At 44.4% G+C, this 16,527-nt stretch overlaps 1 protein-coding gene across 1 annotated transcript in view; it reads right to left on the reverse strand.

The window, feature by feature from the left end:
- Positions 1-16,527, reverse strand: part of unc5db (unc-5 netrin receptor Db) — a 233,397-nt gene that overhangs the window by 61,730 nt on the left and 155,140 nt on the right. The gene's annotated exons all lie outside the window — the stretch shown is intronic.

Below are 16,527 nucleotides of genomic sequence, written 5' to 3' on the forward strand. Positions count from 1 at the left end.
TTTTAAACATGTCCTACATTTAGTCCTCATAGCCTGTCCCTCTAAAGAGACAACTGTCTCTAGGGGACACTACCATTTGGATTGTAGGGTGTCCCCTCATTAGACCTGATCACAAAATGCACCTGCATTGTTTTGTGACTGTTAAATTAAAAAGGTCTGTTTTTCCAGTCATATATTTTGTCATGGTTTTCTTAAAAGTCCACAAAACACATGTGGACTGGTTGGGCGAACTCCCACGAGCCCTTGAGCACCCTATGGAGGGTATAGAGCTGGTCCGCTGTTCCACGACCAGGACGAAAACCGCATAGTTCCTCCTGAATCCGAGGTTCGACTATCGGTCAAATCCTCCTCTCCAGTACCCTGGAATAGACTTTCCCAGGGAGGCCGAGGAGTGCGACCCCCCTATAGTTGGAGCCGACCCTCCGGTCCCCCTTTTTAAACAGGGGGACCACCACCCCGGTCTGCCAATCCAGAGGCACCATCCCTGACGGCCACGCGATGTTGCAGAGACGTGTCAACCAAGAGAGTCCCTGCACATCCAGAGACTTAAGATACTCAGGGCGAATCTCATCCACCCCTGGTGCCTTGCCACCGAGGAGCTTACCAACCACCTCGGTGACTTCAGCTTGGGTGATGGACGAGTCCACCTCTGAGACCTCAGCCTCTGCTTCCATGGAAGACGTGGCGACACGATTGAGGAAGTCCTCGAAGTATTCCTTCCACTGTCCAACAATATCCCCAGTTGAGGTCAGCAGTTCCCCACCTCCACTGTAAACAGTGTTGGCGGAGACCTGCTTTCCCCTCCTGAGGTGCCGGACGGTTTGCCAGAATTTCTTCGAGGCCGACTGATAGTCCTCCTCCATGGCCTCCCCGAACTCCTCTCAGACCCGAGTTTTTGCCTCCACAACCACTCGTTTTGCAGTTCGCTTGGCCTGCCGGTACCTGTCAGCTGCTTCGGGAGTCCCATGAGCCAACAAGGCTCGATTGGACTCCTTCTTCAACTTGACAGCAGCCCTTACTTCCGGTGTCCACCACCGGGTTTGGGGGTTGCCGCCACTACAGGCACCGGAGACCTTACGACCACAGCTCCGGGCAGCTGCTTCGACAATGGAGGTAGAGAACATGGTCCACTTGGACTCAATGTCCCCAGCCTCCCTAGGGACATGAGAGAAGCTCTCCCGGAGGTGGGAGTTGAAAACCATGCTGACAGAGGATTCCACCAGATGTTCCCAGCAGACCCTAAGAACACGATTGGGTCTGCCAAGTCTGTCCGGTTTCCTCCTCTGCCAGCGAACCCAACTCACCACCAGGTGGTGATCGGTCGACAGCTCTGCTCCTCTCTTCAGCCGAGTGTCCAAAACACGCGGCTGGAGGTCAGATGACACGACAACAAAGTCAATCATCGACCTCCGACCTCGGGTGTCCTGGTGCCAAGTGCACTTATGGACACCCCTGTGCTCGAACATGGTGTTCGTTATGGACAAACTGTGACTAGCACAGAAGTCCAATAACAAAACATCACTCAGGTTCAGATTGGGGAGGCCGTGCGATCCAATTACCCCCTTCCAGGTCTCACTGTCGCTGCCCACGTGGGCATTGAAGTCCCCCAGTAGAACAATGGAGTCCCCAGTCGGAGCACTGTCCAGCACCCCTCCCAGGGACTCCAAGAAGGCCGGGTACTCTGCACTGCTGTTCGGCCCATAAGCCGAGACAACAGTGAGGCACCTGTCCCTGACCCGAAGGCGCAGGGATGTGACCTTCTCTTTCACTGGGGTGAACTCCAACACATGGTGGCTGAGCTGTGGGGCTGTAAGCAAACCCACTGCAGCCCGCTGCCTCTCACCACGGGCAACGCCAGAGAAGTGGAGAGTCCAGCCTTTCTCGAGAGGTTGGGTTCCAGAGCCCAGGCTATGTGTGGAGGTGAGCCCGACTATATCTAGCCGGTACCTCTCAACCTCCCTCACAAGCTCAGGCTCCTTCCCCGCCAACGAGGTGACATTCCATGTCCCTAGAGCTAGTCTCTGTGTCTGAGGATCGGGTCGCCGGGCACCCTGCCGTCGGCTGCCACCCAATCCACACTGCACCCTGCCCCTACGGTTCCCTCGGTGGGTGGCCTTGGAGAAGGCATTCGACCGCGTCCCTTGTGGTGTCTTGTGGGGGGTGCTCCGGGGATACAGAGTCCGGGGCCCCTTGTTAAGGGCCGTCCGGTCTTTGTATGACCGGAGTAGGAGTCTGGTCGGCATTGCCGGCAGTATGTCGGACCTGTTCCCGGTGCATGTTGGACTCTGGCAGGGCTGCCCTTTGTCACCGGTTCTGTTTATAATCTTTATGGACAGAATTTCTATTTGCAGCCAGGGGCTGGAGGGGGTCCGGTTCGGGAACCACAGGATTTCATCTCTGCTTTTTGCAGATGATGTTGTCCTGTTGGCTTCATCGAACCCGGACCTACAGCATGCACTGGGGCAGTTTGCAGCCGATTGTGAAGCAATAGGAATGAGGATCATCACCTCCAAATCCGAGGCCATGGTCCTCGACTGGAAGAAGGTGGCTTGCCCTCTCCAGGTCGGTGAGAGACACTGGCCCAAGTGGAGGAGTTTAAGTGTCTTGGGGTCTTGTACACGAGTGAGGGACGGATGGAGCATGAGATTGACAGGCGGATCGCTGCAGCGGCCGCAGTGATGCGGTCATTATATCGATCCGTTGTGGTGAAGAGGGAGCTGAGCCGAAAGGGGAAGCTCTCGATTTACCAGTCAATCTACGTTCCCACCCTCACCTATGGTCATGAAGTTTGGGTCATGACCGAAAGGACAAGATCCCGGATACAAGCGGCTGAAATGAGCTTCCTCCGTAAGGTGGCTGGGCGCTCCCTTAGAGATAGGGTGAGGAGCTCAGTCACCAAGGAGGAGCTTGGAGTAGATCCGCTACTCCTCCACATCAAGAGGGGCCAGCTAAGGTGGCTCGGGCATTTGGTTAGGATGCCTCCTGGACGCCTCCCGAGGGAGGTGTTCCGGGCATGTCCCACTGGGAGGAGACCACGGGGAAGACCTAGGACACGCTGGAGAGAGTATGTCTCTCGGCTACCCCCTCTAATTCTGTGTTTTAATCTGGAAAACTTTTAAGCTTCTCTTTTAGTGAAGTCATTTTAACTTCCTTTGAGCTGCTGCAGTATTTTCAAAATAAGAACCTGAAAAAAAAAAAGAAATGGGGGGAAAAGTGTGAAATGCTTACTGTTCAGACTTCTGATAGATAGCAGGCCACTCAAAGCATTTGAAGCTGTTACCAAGATAAGTGCACAAATCGCTCGGTGTTTTTCCACTCAGTCCTTGACGGCTGAGAAAATTACCATCACACAACAACCCGCTCATCAGTGACAACAAGAGACGACTGGTGTGTGTCAGAGACGGCGAGTGTTTTCCTCTGGGAGGACGATTCACTTAGGGCTGGATGAGATTAGCTGACACTATCCCCCAAAAGCTACCCATCAAATTACAGTAAGACTGCTGAGTGAAATAAAGTAAGAAACATCTTTTTTTTTTTTTTTTTTTTTTTAGTTCTGTGCAAGAGGAATAATATTTGTTTCTTCTCTGTTTTCATGATGTCCAGTTTGGAACAAATTCTATAAATGGGGCCGCTCTTGACGGGTTCCTGTTGAAGGTTAATTCATACCTTCAAATTGCCAATATGTATTGAGTGAGTTGTTTCTACAGGATTGTTATCCTTGTTAGGCTGCTATCGTCCCTGTCAGGCGGCGAACCCTGACCTCGCCGTCCTACTCGTGCTCTCCTGCCTCACACATCATTAAGCCACAATCTGTGCAGCCTTGGTCAAAACCGGCCAGAGCTGTCAGTCAGCAAACTGAGACGGCTTCAATGCAGCGTGTGCTTCCCTTCCTATCCGCATCTTCTGCCTCACACACAGACACAGATGGGCCCGATAACTGCTTCCTGAAGCCACTTCAGTCACCCGGCGATGCCTGCAGGCCGCGGCAGCACAGCTCGGCTTATCTCACCTTCAGAGGGAAGGCCTGGATCATCAGAAGGTTTTTTTTTTTTTTTTTTTTAATGCAAACTCCAAACAGAAGCAAAACTTTAGACTGGAGGTTTTTCTCCTTACATATGAAGACCTTTGGACAGCCGTGGGTCAGTTAGCGGAGTGAGCTGTCTCTCAATGGGACGGTTGCAGGTTTGATTCCCCAAATAGATGGGCTCGGCACCTTGCATTGCTGTGCGAATATGTGAATGAGACTCTGAAGCAAGTGCTGTATAAGGTCCATTTCCAAAAAACGAACGTAATTTTTAAAATGCTGTGGTGTAAATAAGAAACTTATCTGAAAAGAAACACAGAAAAGATGCATTTTCACCTGGAATGTAGTCATGTAAACAACGCATTAACAAATGGAGGAGCTGACTGGGACTGTCCGAAGCCTCCAGGCCCTCGGTTTCATAAAGCAGAGCAGAAGCTGGATAAGAGGTGGGCAGATCTGGGTCTACTTCGTGCTCCGGGGATTAGATCCTGGAGCAGAAACTATACATCCTCAAAATAAATTCAGTGGTATGCAGCCATGCTCCATGCAACGCCCAGGTAGATAAAGCGATATAGAAGATGGATGGAAAGTTCATTTTGTCTGGCACCAAAACCAATTTCAAAATTGGATTTTTGAGATCGGAGTCCTTTATGATATTTTGTTGAGAATGATTTCACGTCAGGAATTTAAAGGCTTCATTTAATTCTCAGAGGTAGTCGAAAACTTTGGCTCATTTCATCATTTAGGTGTCGACCAAATCTAATGTTCAGTTCCCACGGGGAAAGCCAAAGAAGCGACCCTGAAAAGCCCCAAAAAGTCCACAGCTGAGTCGCTGCTATTGATCAGAGTGCTTCTCCTCCCGACCAATGACATCCAAGCTTCGACATTCTTTTCTGCAATCTTCATTAAAAAAAAAAAGATGCTGGTAGTTTTAACTGGAAGGCCTGTATGTGAATAAATATGCAGCCTGGTTTTCAAAGTGAGATGTTGAAAATATAAAGGAACACCCACTCACTGGTATTGATTAATGGAATAAAAGTTTACCACTGAAGCTGAGAGCTATATTAAAAAAAAAGAGCTGAATTATTTATGCAATGCTGTGTAGGCTGCACAAAAACTGTAAAGCTCGTCTGCTTTATTATTGAGGACACAATCACAGCCTTTTAAGACTCAGAGAAAAACATGTTGTTGCAGAGAATAATTTAAATCCAAATTATGTTACAATATTTTCCAAAAAACATATTTAATCGAGTTCCTTCATTGTGTTGCGCTTAATTTATTACTTTAATGAAGATGATTATTCATATGCACGCACAATGCACAGTTCATTTAGGTGAAATATCACTTCACATTTGTTAGCAGTAGTTTCAAACTAATAAATGTGACTAAAAAAAGGCTCAAAACTTATTTCATAAACTTCTGACAGACATCTGTTGAACATCTCCCCACCAATCTCCTGCACAGTTGTCATTAAAGTAGCCAGCTGTGTCTCCACAGGGCGAAGACTCCCAGTCTGAACAAACTGACACGAGGCGGCCGAGTTCGCCGACCCCCGTCAACAAACCCAATCCGAGCTTTGCCGGTATTCTGGGAAAACAAAGACCAAGAACTGCAGCGTGCATGGCAAATGAGCGTCTGTGTGCTGAGACTGCTGGGTCCTCAGAGGTACGAGGTATCACACGTTAGGACATGCAGAGTTGAGGATCAATAAGTTTATAGGCCACACATCAAAGCACACATGATGGAAGAACTATTCTAAAAAAAAAAGTAAAAAAAAAAAAAAAAAAAAGCTCTGTCCTTTTAAACGGCGCCTTGTTGCACCTCTTTCAATCTCCTGTTCTTCTGTCTACCAAACATATTTTGCACATATACTGTGTATATGTGTGTGTGTGTGTGTGTGTGTGTGTGTGTGTGTGTGTGTGTGTGTGTGTGTGTTTGTGTGTACAGTATATGTAAGCATGCCGAAAAAGTGAACTGGAAGAATATTTATTTGTGCAATGTATAAAATTCTCTACATATTAAACATATTACTGTGTTAATCTGAAATGTGCTGAGATGTATCAAGATAGAGAAGGTTCTGAATGCCCCTCATCTCTGGATTTCACTGGCATTCACAAATCAGGCAGACAGATTCATAACTGAGCACATCAGTAATACTTTACAGCTTAAGGGGAGTCTCTTTTTTTCACCTTACACCGAGTAATTGCTTTTATCCGCAATTAACTGATGAATAAACTGTGGAATCAAGTTTAAGTTTACTTCATGGGGGCGCCGGGGAGGGGCGCCGGGGTGCCTCAGCTACCCCTGGGATTTTCAAAGCACCCCCGTAGCACCCCCAAAAAATTTCAATGATTTAAATTTTTTATGTAATTTTATTTGCAGCTGTGCATTACACATTCAAACTAACTTTGAATAAGAAAATATAAAAACTGTCAATTAAAAAAAAGCTGAAATATGCACGAGATTTGGCCCAACTCTTCCGTTTTTGGCTAGTGAGGCATGTTTTGTTAACTTGGTAGCTTGCGAGGTGAACGGTGTAGAGATGGATTGCTTTGTTTTTCAAAAATGTCCAAGGATGGACAAAAAAAAACTTCTGACGGTGGGGAAACAAGTCAGGCTTGCTCTGTTGATGATAATCTTGAGATGCCACGACCAGAACAGGACCAAAGAGATGAGGAAGGGCAGCAACCTGGCACTGTTGGCTTTAAACTCGGACTGAACCCAAGCCTTGGACCATGAAAAGATCATAGATGCCTTTGCCCTAAACCACAACAGGATTATTGTTTTGTTATGAACACATCAACAGGTAAGAATGCGTTTTTGTGGCGGCAGTGTTGATTAAATGTATTAAGAGGATATTGCGTTTATTTCGAGTTCATGTTTATATATGGGCTGACCCACCTGAAGACGGTAGACGAGCTGACTTTATGATAACACTGGCGACGGATGAAAAAATATAGCCGAAATGAGCGATTTTGCAGGGATTATGTCCCGTGCTGAAGCTCCCTTGCCGTGGCCCCGGCTAAATCGGTTGGATCTAAATAACTTCTGAAGGACTCGAAGCTGCACAATGTTTGTCTGAGTGAGTATATGAGCATGCACACACCTATAAATAAGGTCCAGGTGTCAAAAAACCGGAGTTGCCCTTTAAACTCGAAATTCTGTTTGAAACAGAGGTCCAAATTTACAAATAGAACATTTACAGAGAAGGCTCCCGAGTTGAACTGGGGACTGTGCTGCAATGTTTTATTTTAATTTTAAACTAAACTAATCATGCTTAATTAATCCCCTTGGAGAAATTCCTTTTTTTTCATCCATCATTCAACATTGGGATCTAGATCCAGCTTAACAGCATCAAGTATGGTGAAGATGTCTTAATAGATAAAAAGACATTTTCTTGTTTCAACTGTGACATTAATTTGATAAAATAAAAAGGACTGGAGCAGCTAGAATTGCATTGATTTGTTGAAAGTAATCGCAAAAGTTAAAACATTCATTGCACAAGGATCTGTATGTTCTGTTTGTTTGCTCCTGGGATTTTTGTGTTTTTTGTGAAGGTGATAGTGATTCATGATGACGAAGAAGAAAAAGCAGCATACTACATGTCTGCCATGGCTGCAGCCTCTTCTGAAACAAATCAACTACAAGAAGAAAAGCATCGAGGTGGATCTGAACCACCCGATACCCTTCAGACGATTCCACCTGTGGCCAGAAGTACCGAAGACGCTCCTGAATCAGTGGAGGAGGCCTCTAAAGCTAGCGTCACCTTCAACATGGTCAGCAGATCACTGGCTAAAGTAAACGATGAAATAGAAATCTACCAGTAGAGATGGAAATAATCTGGATGGTGCACCACATTTCCAGGAGGAGGAGTCATCTCCGGTTCCTCAACACTCTGGATCCATGACTGAACCGAAGGAAGACCCCGGAGAGCCGAGTCAGAAGAAGACAGTCAAATGGCCGGATCCTTTAACTGGTTCGTATCGTTCTGTCCAGAGCAGGAAACACATTCAGGAAGTGTCTCTTTACTGGGACAAACAAGGCAGCAGGTCCACTGTCAGCTGTGAGGGCGGCTGTGGAGCAGGTTGTCCCTCAGTCAAAGGATTGATTCCCTGGATAGAGCACTTTGCGTGAACTTGATGTACCATAGTCGAGTTGACTTTTGGGCCTAAAAGTGATGCAGAACAACAGTTGTGAGCCGAAATAACACACTCTGGTGCACTTTAACAGCCTGACAGAGATGCCTCCTCAGGCCAGGCTCCTCAATGTCAGATGTTTCAGGTGAAAACGCATTGTTTTTGCATTATCTTTTCAGAAAGTTCGGAAATTTTGCGTTTTCACAGAATCATTGGCGTGTAAACAAGCTCAGAGACATCCGTGGTCACGCTGAAGATGGCAGTCCTGCTGAATCCTCTTTATATCTCTTTTTGCTTAATCATAGAATTAATTTCCTGAACATCACACCACTTCTTATTCAAGCAAGTCCTTTGTTATTTCAGGTTCTTCAGTGAAGTGCCCTCTTTCAGTGTTCCGTCAATCCCCAACGTACCTCTGCATTGTGATTGGTTGGTATTAATCTACGTTAGCATTTACTTCTTTTATTTTCTTTGTGACATTCATTCATTCCTTCCACAGGACAGGTAACTGAGGAGAGCAGTCATTTGTCCGAATACCTGCTGGTGAAGGGTCTGAACACCGAGCCAATCGTTGGTGAGTTTCCATCCAACACACTGAATTCTGTTTTACATACGTGGCCTTTTGAAGGTAACGTCTGTCTGAACAGGGCTGGGCTCCGTGTGGGAGTGTCGAGGGTTTCGTCTGAAGGCGTTCTTCCTGTGTGAGACCTGCGACCACATGGTCAGCGCGCCTCACCACTTAAACTACGTGGTGCGTGTCGTCTGCATGATGCAACAGTTTGAAACTGTCAACCTGTGCAACCACTTTCACATTTTGCTTGGTCATTTATATATATTTTTTTTCAGATAAATCAGAAACATCCTTTCCTGAGTATCTGGTCCGATGAAACAAAGGACATCCGGAGCAAACTGAACATTTTATGGAGCGTTGTGTGTTCGCTTTCAAAACAGGAGGGAAACCGCAACACAGACACCCAGGTAAGCTGTTGGATTCCAGTAAAATCAATTCTCTCTAGAATTCTGTTTTCCTAGTTAGTCTTTAGAAAATACATGTAAAAAAAACAACTTCCTTTTTGTTTAACGGTCACAGGGCTGACAAATATACATATATAGACAAACAACCATTCACACCTAGGGGCAATTTTTTGGGGTGACCAATCAACCTGACATGCATGTTTTTGGACCGTGGGAGGAAGCCGGAATACCCGGAGGGAACCCACACACACACGGGGAGAACATGCAAACAGAAAGGCCTTAGCCCCGGTCGGTAATTGGACCCAGGACCTTCTTGCTGTGAGGCACGAGCGTTAATCACTGTACCACCGTGCAGCCCCATTTATGTCAGCCCTGCGACAGACTGGCGACCTGTCCGGGGTGTACCCCGCCTTCGCCCACAGCAGCTGGGATCGGCTCCAGCCACCCGATAATGGATGGATGGATGTTTATAGTCATCACAGAATGGGAGGAGACCTCAGCCACACCACAGGGCTTTACAAAGAAAATAAATCCATTAAGAATCATCATCTGAAGTGATTGAGATGATGATGACTCATTAAAAATAGCACAAAAAAGAGAATAAATGAAGTACATAGAGGGAAAGATAAAGGAAATAAAATATGTACCATTGATTGAGTAAAATAGTGTTTTAAGCCTTGATTTTAAAGACGAGAGAGAATTTGTCCCACAGGTGAGGAGCATAGGAAATAAGTAATAAAACCTCTCCCTGAGCTGCTCTAACACTTCACTTTAGAGGAGAAGAAATGTTGGCACGCAGGTTAACACATCATATCCCACTCATTAGCAGGTACAGCATGTCAGTACACCCTCCTTAATATCCTGGATAATCTCCAAAATATCCCATATCCTCCAACTTCATTCCTCCAGCATAAAGTGTGAAGTTTCATTTATTTTCCTCTGTCTGTGTTTCTTCCATCCAGGTTGTTCTGATGCGTCCAGAGCTCCACCAAGGCCTCCAGAAAGCAACTTTTACTGACGGTAGCGGCACATTTCATTCTCAGTTCCACACAGGAGTCATATGGTCCGGAGCGCTCATGGTAAAGGGTGTGATCTGCTCTGCCTGCAGCTCTGGCAGTGCTGAACATCATCAAGAAGAGAAAGAGGCTGATTGGCTTCGTATCCAACATTCCACCACAGCAGAGTCCCACTGAGTGAAGGAGGTTTGATGTTTTCAGCTTGAAATGTGGATTTGGAAAGATTTAGACAATCTTCAGCTTGAAATTTGTAGATCAGTCAGGTTTTAATTTAATTTAACCAATCAGCGAATCAAGGAGGGCTTCGTAGAGATGCAGTGAAAAAGGTCTGTTTTTACACGATATCGCAGAGGGGAAACAGGTAGAAGATGAACCCTGTGGAACACCAGCAGTCATGAGAGAAGGCTGGGACATCCCTGTGTTTAATATACTGACATTAAGTGCTCCAGCTCACTCTACTCATTGTCCCAGTGTCTCCTTCAGCAGTGTATCGCAGCTTCCTGATGTGTTCTTCAGGTTTAGAGCTGGAATTGACAATGAGAACCAAATTTTCTAGTCCTCAAATTGTTTTTTTTCTTCTCATGTTTTTGCTGCAGTATTTTAATGCTCTTTCATTTATTGTAGGAGCAGAGGAAAAAACAGCGTCAATGAAACGTTCTGGATGAATTTAAAGAACCGTAAGTCGTCTTCTTCAACTACACACTTGTTCCTTAAAGGCGACTCACTACAACGCTCTGGCGCCTTTACTGTTGATATTACACTTTACTGCTCTGATCATTGTTTTCAGTAAGGTACAATCCTGAGACCTTTCAACTTTATTTTTTAAATAGATGAGTGAGGCAGAAATGCTGCCTCTGTGCAGTCAGAACATCGCAGGAGACTTGATGCTTCTGAGACAGGCCTGACCTTGGTCTCCGGTACAGTAACGTCACCCAGATAATGGTTCTGCCTGTTCTTTAGTATTTCTGACTGTAAGAATCTGGATGAATACATTTTCATGTTTTTCACCTGTGTTGTGAGAAGAGTGTGTAAATGTAACTATAAATCCCTCCATCGCTCCACTCCTCCGCAGTCCCCCCCCCCCGTTCTCCCCATCGATTTCATTATGAGGCCCGAGGCTCCGCGCTGCAGTAACTTGTTCAAAGAAATGACTTTAAGAATTCATATTATGAGAGCATAACCTGACATCTTTCAGATTTTTGCGCCGATCCCTGGTAGAAGCCGGGCCGCAGCGGAGCGCCCCGAGCGTGTATATTGATGTTGTGTGCATACTGAAATGAGGAAATGAAGCTGAACCTGCAGTGTGTCGTTTTAAGCACAATGCATTGAGAAACTGCGTTAACTGTGATAAAGCCTGAGCTATAAAGACAGATGAAGGCACTGCAGTGTTTATCATTTATTCATCTCTAACTCATTTATTCTCAGTCTTTCAGACTTCGTCTCCTCAGTAAATAGGAGTTCATGCATCGTTACAGCTTTACTCGTGCTGAGCAGGGCAGGTTTGACTGAAGAGGTCATAAAGAGGTCACAGAAACAGGTTACAGGCACTCCTGAAGTTACTCTCTTCTTCTCCTAATGGTTTTTCAACCTTCCTGTATCTTGAGCTGGATGGGAATTTTCCAAAATCAAAAAGATACCTCACTAAACAAATGATTAATGAATGAATAAATGACAGCAGGACAATATATTCTGGATGTCCAAAAAGGAGTGTGAAGAAGTGGAGCTCATTAAATCCTAACACTCCTCCATGAATAAGGACTTCATTAACTCACAACTCATTTAATAATCAATTAATTTTAACATGTTAGAACTATTATATGTTGAAAACATTTAAACTACATAAATTTCATGAAAATAATGTAACAATATCATCAATATGAGTATTATTATTATAGAAAGACATTCAAAATATGACTAAATAAAGACACATTTATTCTCACAGAATGGACAAGATAATAATCACCGTCTTCATCAGCCCATGACGTTTGAACACATATCCGTTATTCATACCTCTGCTTAAAATGTTTCAAACTGTAAGATTTTGGTCTGTTCAGCTCAAAAACAGGAGTTTTTGTGTGCTGTGTGGTGGGCGGAGTCTGCATGAGCAGCTTCCTGGTTGAGCTGCATACCTGACATCAATCACCATCGACGTCTCTACAAAGTCTCTTCCTTCACTTCCTCCACTCACTGCCAGATCGTCTGTTTCACCGCAGGTGGTCTTCCGCGTCTCACATGACGGGGTTTCACTGATCTGTTGTTTCTTTTCAGGTTCTGCTTCCACTGCGACTCCTCGTTCTGTTTGGATCTCTGCATGGAGAATTCATTCGTTCCATCCTCCTTCAACCGTTCTTCATCAGTTTTCTTCCAATGAGAATAAACCTTTTTGTCATGTGTTGACTGAGTCAGTGAAAACACGTCGTTTTTGCTTTTCTGTGGTTTTGAAAAGTTTCATGTTCTGACAGCAATGTTTAAAAAAGGATGTCTGTGCAGAAACACTGAAAACAATGTAGTTAGCATGCCGGGCCACGGGTCGGCGCTGTTCATTGTCTTTGTAATGAAACCACGCTCTCACACGCACAAGGAGCAATTCACATGAACAATAACTTAAAATCAATATCAGACCAAATCAAAAGACTTTACAGTATTTCTCCCTAGAGGACAATTTGAGACACACAGAGCAGCTTCATGAGTATGAACATATAAAACAGAAGACAAAGGTTAAAAGGGAGAGAAACAGTGCAGTAAAATGAGTGAAATTGTGCGTATAGACACAACAACGTTAATGTGCAGTGGGGTAGAAATAATAAAAACCTGGGGGTTTGCCGCTCACAGACTGATGACGATGATGAAGACACAGACATTGATCTGGGCGGACGATGAAGCTGGATTGATTGTTACCGTCCATCTGGAGCGTGGACAGAGGTACTATTTATTATAGAAGCAGTTTTCATGCACAGCTGGAGCATTTTCAAGAAAAGAAGGAGTCGGAGCGTTTTCAAAGGTTGAATTTTTCTGTGGCTCCAAGCACCATGGTAACGGAAACGTAAGCCCAAAACACAACGGAAGTTTTGTGTTTTCACGACTCAAACCCATTTAGAACAGTCTTCAATTAGAATCCCATCTCGGAGTCCGTTCCTGCTTCCTCTCATAACGACGACGATGCAGGCGGCAACAGACATTTCCTTTATTCTGACCGAACGCAGAGCGATCCGGATGAGGGAGGCTGTTTGAGGAGAGGCCTTCTGCTGCCTGGGAACAGTGTGTCTGCTGCAGCAGCAACAGCAACTAACACGCTTCAGGCTCACATATTTTCTTGGAGGTAAAATATTTTCATGTACTTGACACATAGAAATGCTCCAAGAACAATGTTTTCATTTCTGGTTATCTCCAGATGAAACCACGGAGCTGCACGGCTGGAATACAGGATATCACTGCTTTTCTTACATATTGACCGATGTAATAACAATCTGGAACGCTGATTCAGTCGACATTGAAAACATGCAGTCCAAGCTTATCCTACCTGACGTACCTAAATCAGTAACATCCGCATGGGAGAGAGGATGGAATAGAGTCACAGCAGGAGGCCTGACAGGATGAGTCCATGCACCGGTGGAAATAAAGATCCCATCTCCCTTGTAAAAGCAGGAAAATACAGGACCTGAATAAATGCTTCAAGTCGTTGGTTGTAAGAGACGTTTAAGCTGTCGCCTGCCATCCATGTCATGGATCACTCATAGCTATTGACATTTCTGATCCATAATTTCTGTCTCATGTAGAGAGAAATGGAAATGGCATTTTCCTTTCAGATAAGTTTGGGGTTGTCACTGCAAAGCTTTCTAAACAGTGTGATGCATGTGAAGAGGAGCTGTTTACTACATACGCTGCAAAAAATTGAAATCTTACCAAGTGTTTTGGCAAATTTTTTTTCTTAAATAAAGATAATTTTACCTTAGAAAAAAAAATCAGCCAGTAGAACAAGTTATCTTGATTTAAGAGTTCTCTTAAACAAGTCTTTTTTTTTTTTTTTTTTTTATCTTGCTGAAACATAATTTTTAAGTGGATTTATCTTAAATAAAGTAAAAACATGAAAACTTGATAAGATTTTGAGTTTTTGCAATGTAGAGCATTTTCAACTTCTTTTGGATTCCTTTACAGAAAGTTGTGTTGTCAAGCTGCCATGTAAATGTACGCCAAAAACACATCAAACGTTTCCAGTTTTCCCGTGAAACATAGTGTAAACGAAGCCTGGATGTGAGCGGTGTCAGTTCTACTTCGGGTGGATTTCAAATTGTATTTTTTTGTGAATGAAGTAAATTTATTCACCAGCAGAGAAGAGCTCTTTCCGGCTCTCTCTCCAGCAGATTCTGCTCCAGACATAGTTGGAAGATTCGGATGAAAGTTTGCCTGCTTCTGTGTGCCTCGCTCTCTGAATCGGGTTGAACGAGTCTTCAGGCGGGGAGCACCGTGCACGGAGAGCCCGGCTCGCTCCTGCACACTGATGAGCGCTCACGGCTACGGTTGGGTGGGGAAGCAGAGAAATAGCAGCTCCACCCAAAGACTCGTTTGTTTCAGTGCATCACCTTCACTGTTGTAAAAAAAAACAAGAAAAAAAGAGGATAAATTTTTTTTTTTGCTTATTCAAGCTGAAGTTTACAGTTTCCATGTGCTGCGCTTGTATATCACGCACATTAAAAAATCCACTTCTGCTCCCTCTTCTCCGGATTTTTAATATCCGATAGTTTCGGTTGAAATACGATCACATGTGCAATTTTGGTTATTTATTTGCAACATCTGGAAGCACTTTTTGTTGCTCACTGGTGCTCCTGCCTCAGCGTGTTGAGGACAACTACAGCGATAAGTCTTTTCCGGCAGCCGTGCCTTTAAAGAAGCGAGACGTCCATGGCGGTGAGGGTGTCTGTCTACGCAGCGCCGTTCGCCTCCCAGATCACCTCTGGCTCTGTGGGAACAGGCTCCGCCCTCTTCCACGCCACAACACAGTCCCTCCGTGTTTGTTCTCACACGGAGTAAAGTCGTAGCTCAGCTCACCTCCTCACCCCGAAGCACACTGAGTCATGTCCCCTCGCTCACCGCTGCCTCCTCCTCTCACTTCATTTCTCATCATAACCCCCTCCTCCTCCTCCTCCTCCTCCTCCTCCTCTCCGTTTCCGTCCTCAGCCCGATCGATCGAGCAGCGAAGGGTTGCTGTCAGGTCACTACTGGATTCGTCTCTTGCACTGCACATTATTGGTCGTCTGTGATGCTAATGAGCAGGGAATTAATGTTCACCCAACTCATTAAGACACTCTAAAGATCAGCGGCGTGCTGTGATCATGGAAAGTGCCTTTAAAGAAATAATAAGTAATAAAGTGCATCAAGTGAAAAGTAAAGTGAAAGGAAAATGTTGCCGGAGGTGTAAATAATTAAGGGGTTGTCATGTACTAATAGAGAGAAGTGAAGGTGAACAGTGTTTTTTGATACCCTGTCGAGCTTAATCACTCTCATTCCAGGACTAATAACTTCTGACAGGTATAAAGTTACTTTTTCATTTGTACAAGTCAATCAAGTGGGAGAAAATCCTGTAGATGCGTGAACAGGAAGACGAAAACAATGATACTGACTTGGACTTGTACAAAGACAAGTTTCATTGTAAAAACCAGAGCAACAAATCCTGACGTGGTTTCATTAAAAGTAGTTTCACTTTGAAATACAATCAGTGAGAGACAGAAAAAGCTAAAGTTGTCTTGATTTAAGATGTATTGTCTTCAAATACTCTAGGGCCCCATCCACACGAAGACGAATCCAGGTCAAAACGCAAAAATATTTGATCAATTCACCCTGTCATCCACACGAATTCAGCATTTGAAACCAGGTCCCAGGGTGAACAGATCCGATATATATATATATATATATATATATATATATATATATATATATATATATATATATATATATTTTTTTTTTTTTTTTTTTTTTGTAAACATACACGTACATGGCAAACATTAGGCCAGGGGGTACACAATAAGCGAGCAGTTTTTTTCAAACGGTTTAAATTTCTCACAGATACTGATAGTTTTTACAGACTTTTTGTTTTCAGAGTCTTTTAACATTTTTATACAAGAGAGTACATTTCTGAAATGGGGAAAATGATGGCTTCTGCCTGCTGTATTTGCATTTATGATTAAAGAATTTTGATTTTAGGATAAGTAAATTGATGATAAAAAAATCTGTCCTTCTTTTTCCTGTTTTCTGAAGAAACAATAAAACACATTTTCCTATCTCAAAGTAAAGTCCTTGTATAAATTATTAATTGCAAAGCGACAGAAATCCTTCCAAAAGATCTTGGAGTCATCACGTCCAAAAGAGGTGTTGAGTTGTT

Source organism: Salarias fasciatus, chromosome 12 (assembly GCF_902148845.1).
Source record: "Salarias fasciatus chromosome 12, fSalaFa1.1, whole genome shotgun sequence".
In the NCBI taxonomy this organism is placed as follows: domain Eukaryota; kingdom Metazoa; phylum Chordata; class Actinopteri; order Blenniiformes; family Blenniidae; genus Salarias; species Salarias fasciatus.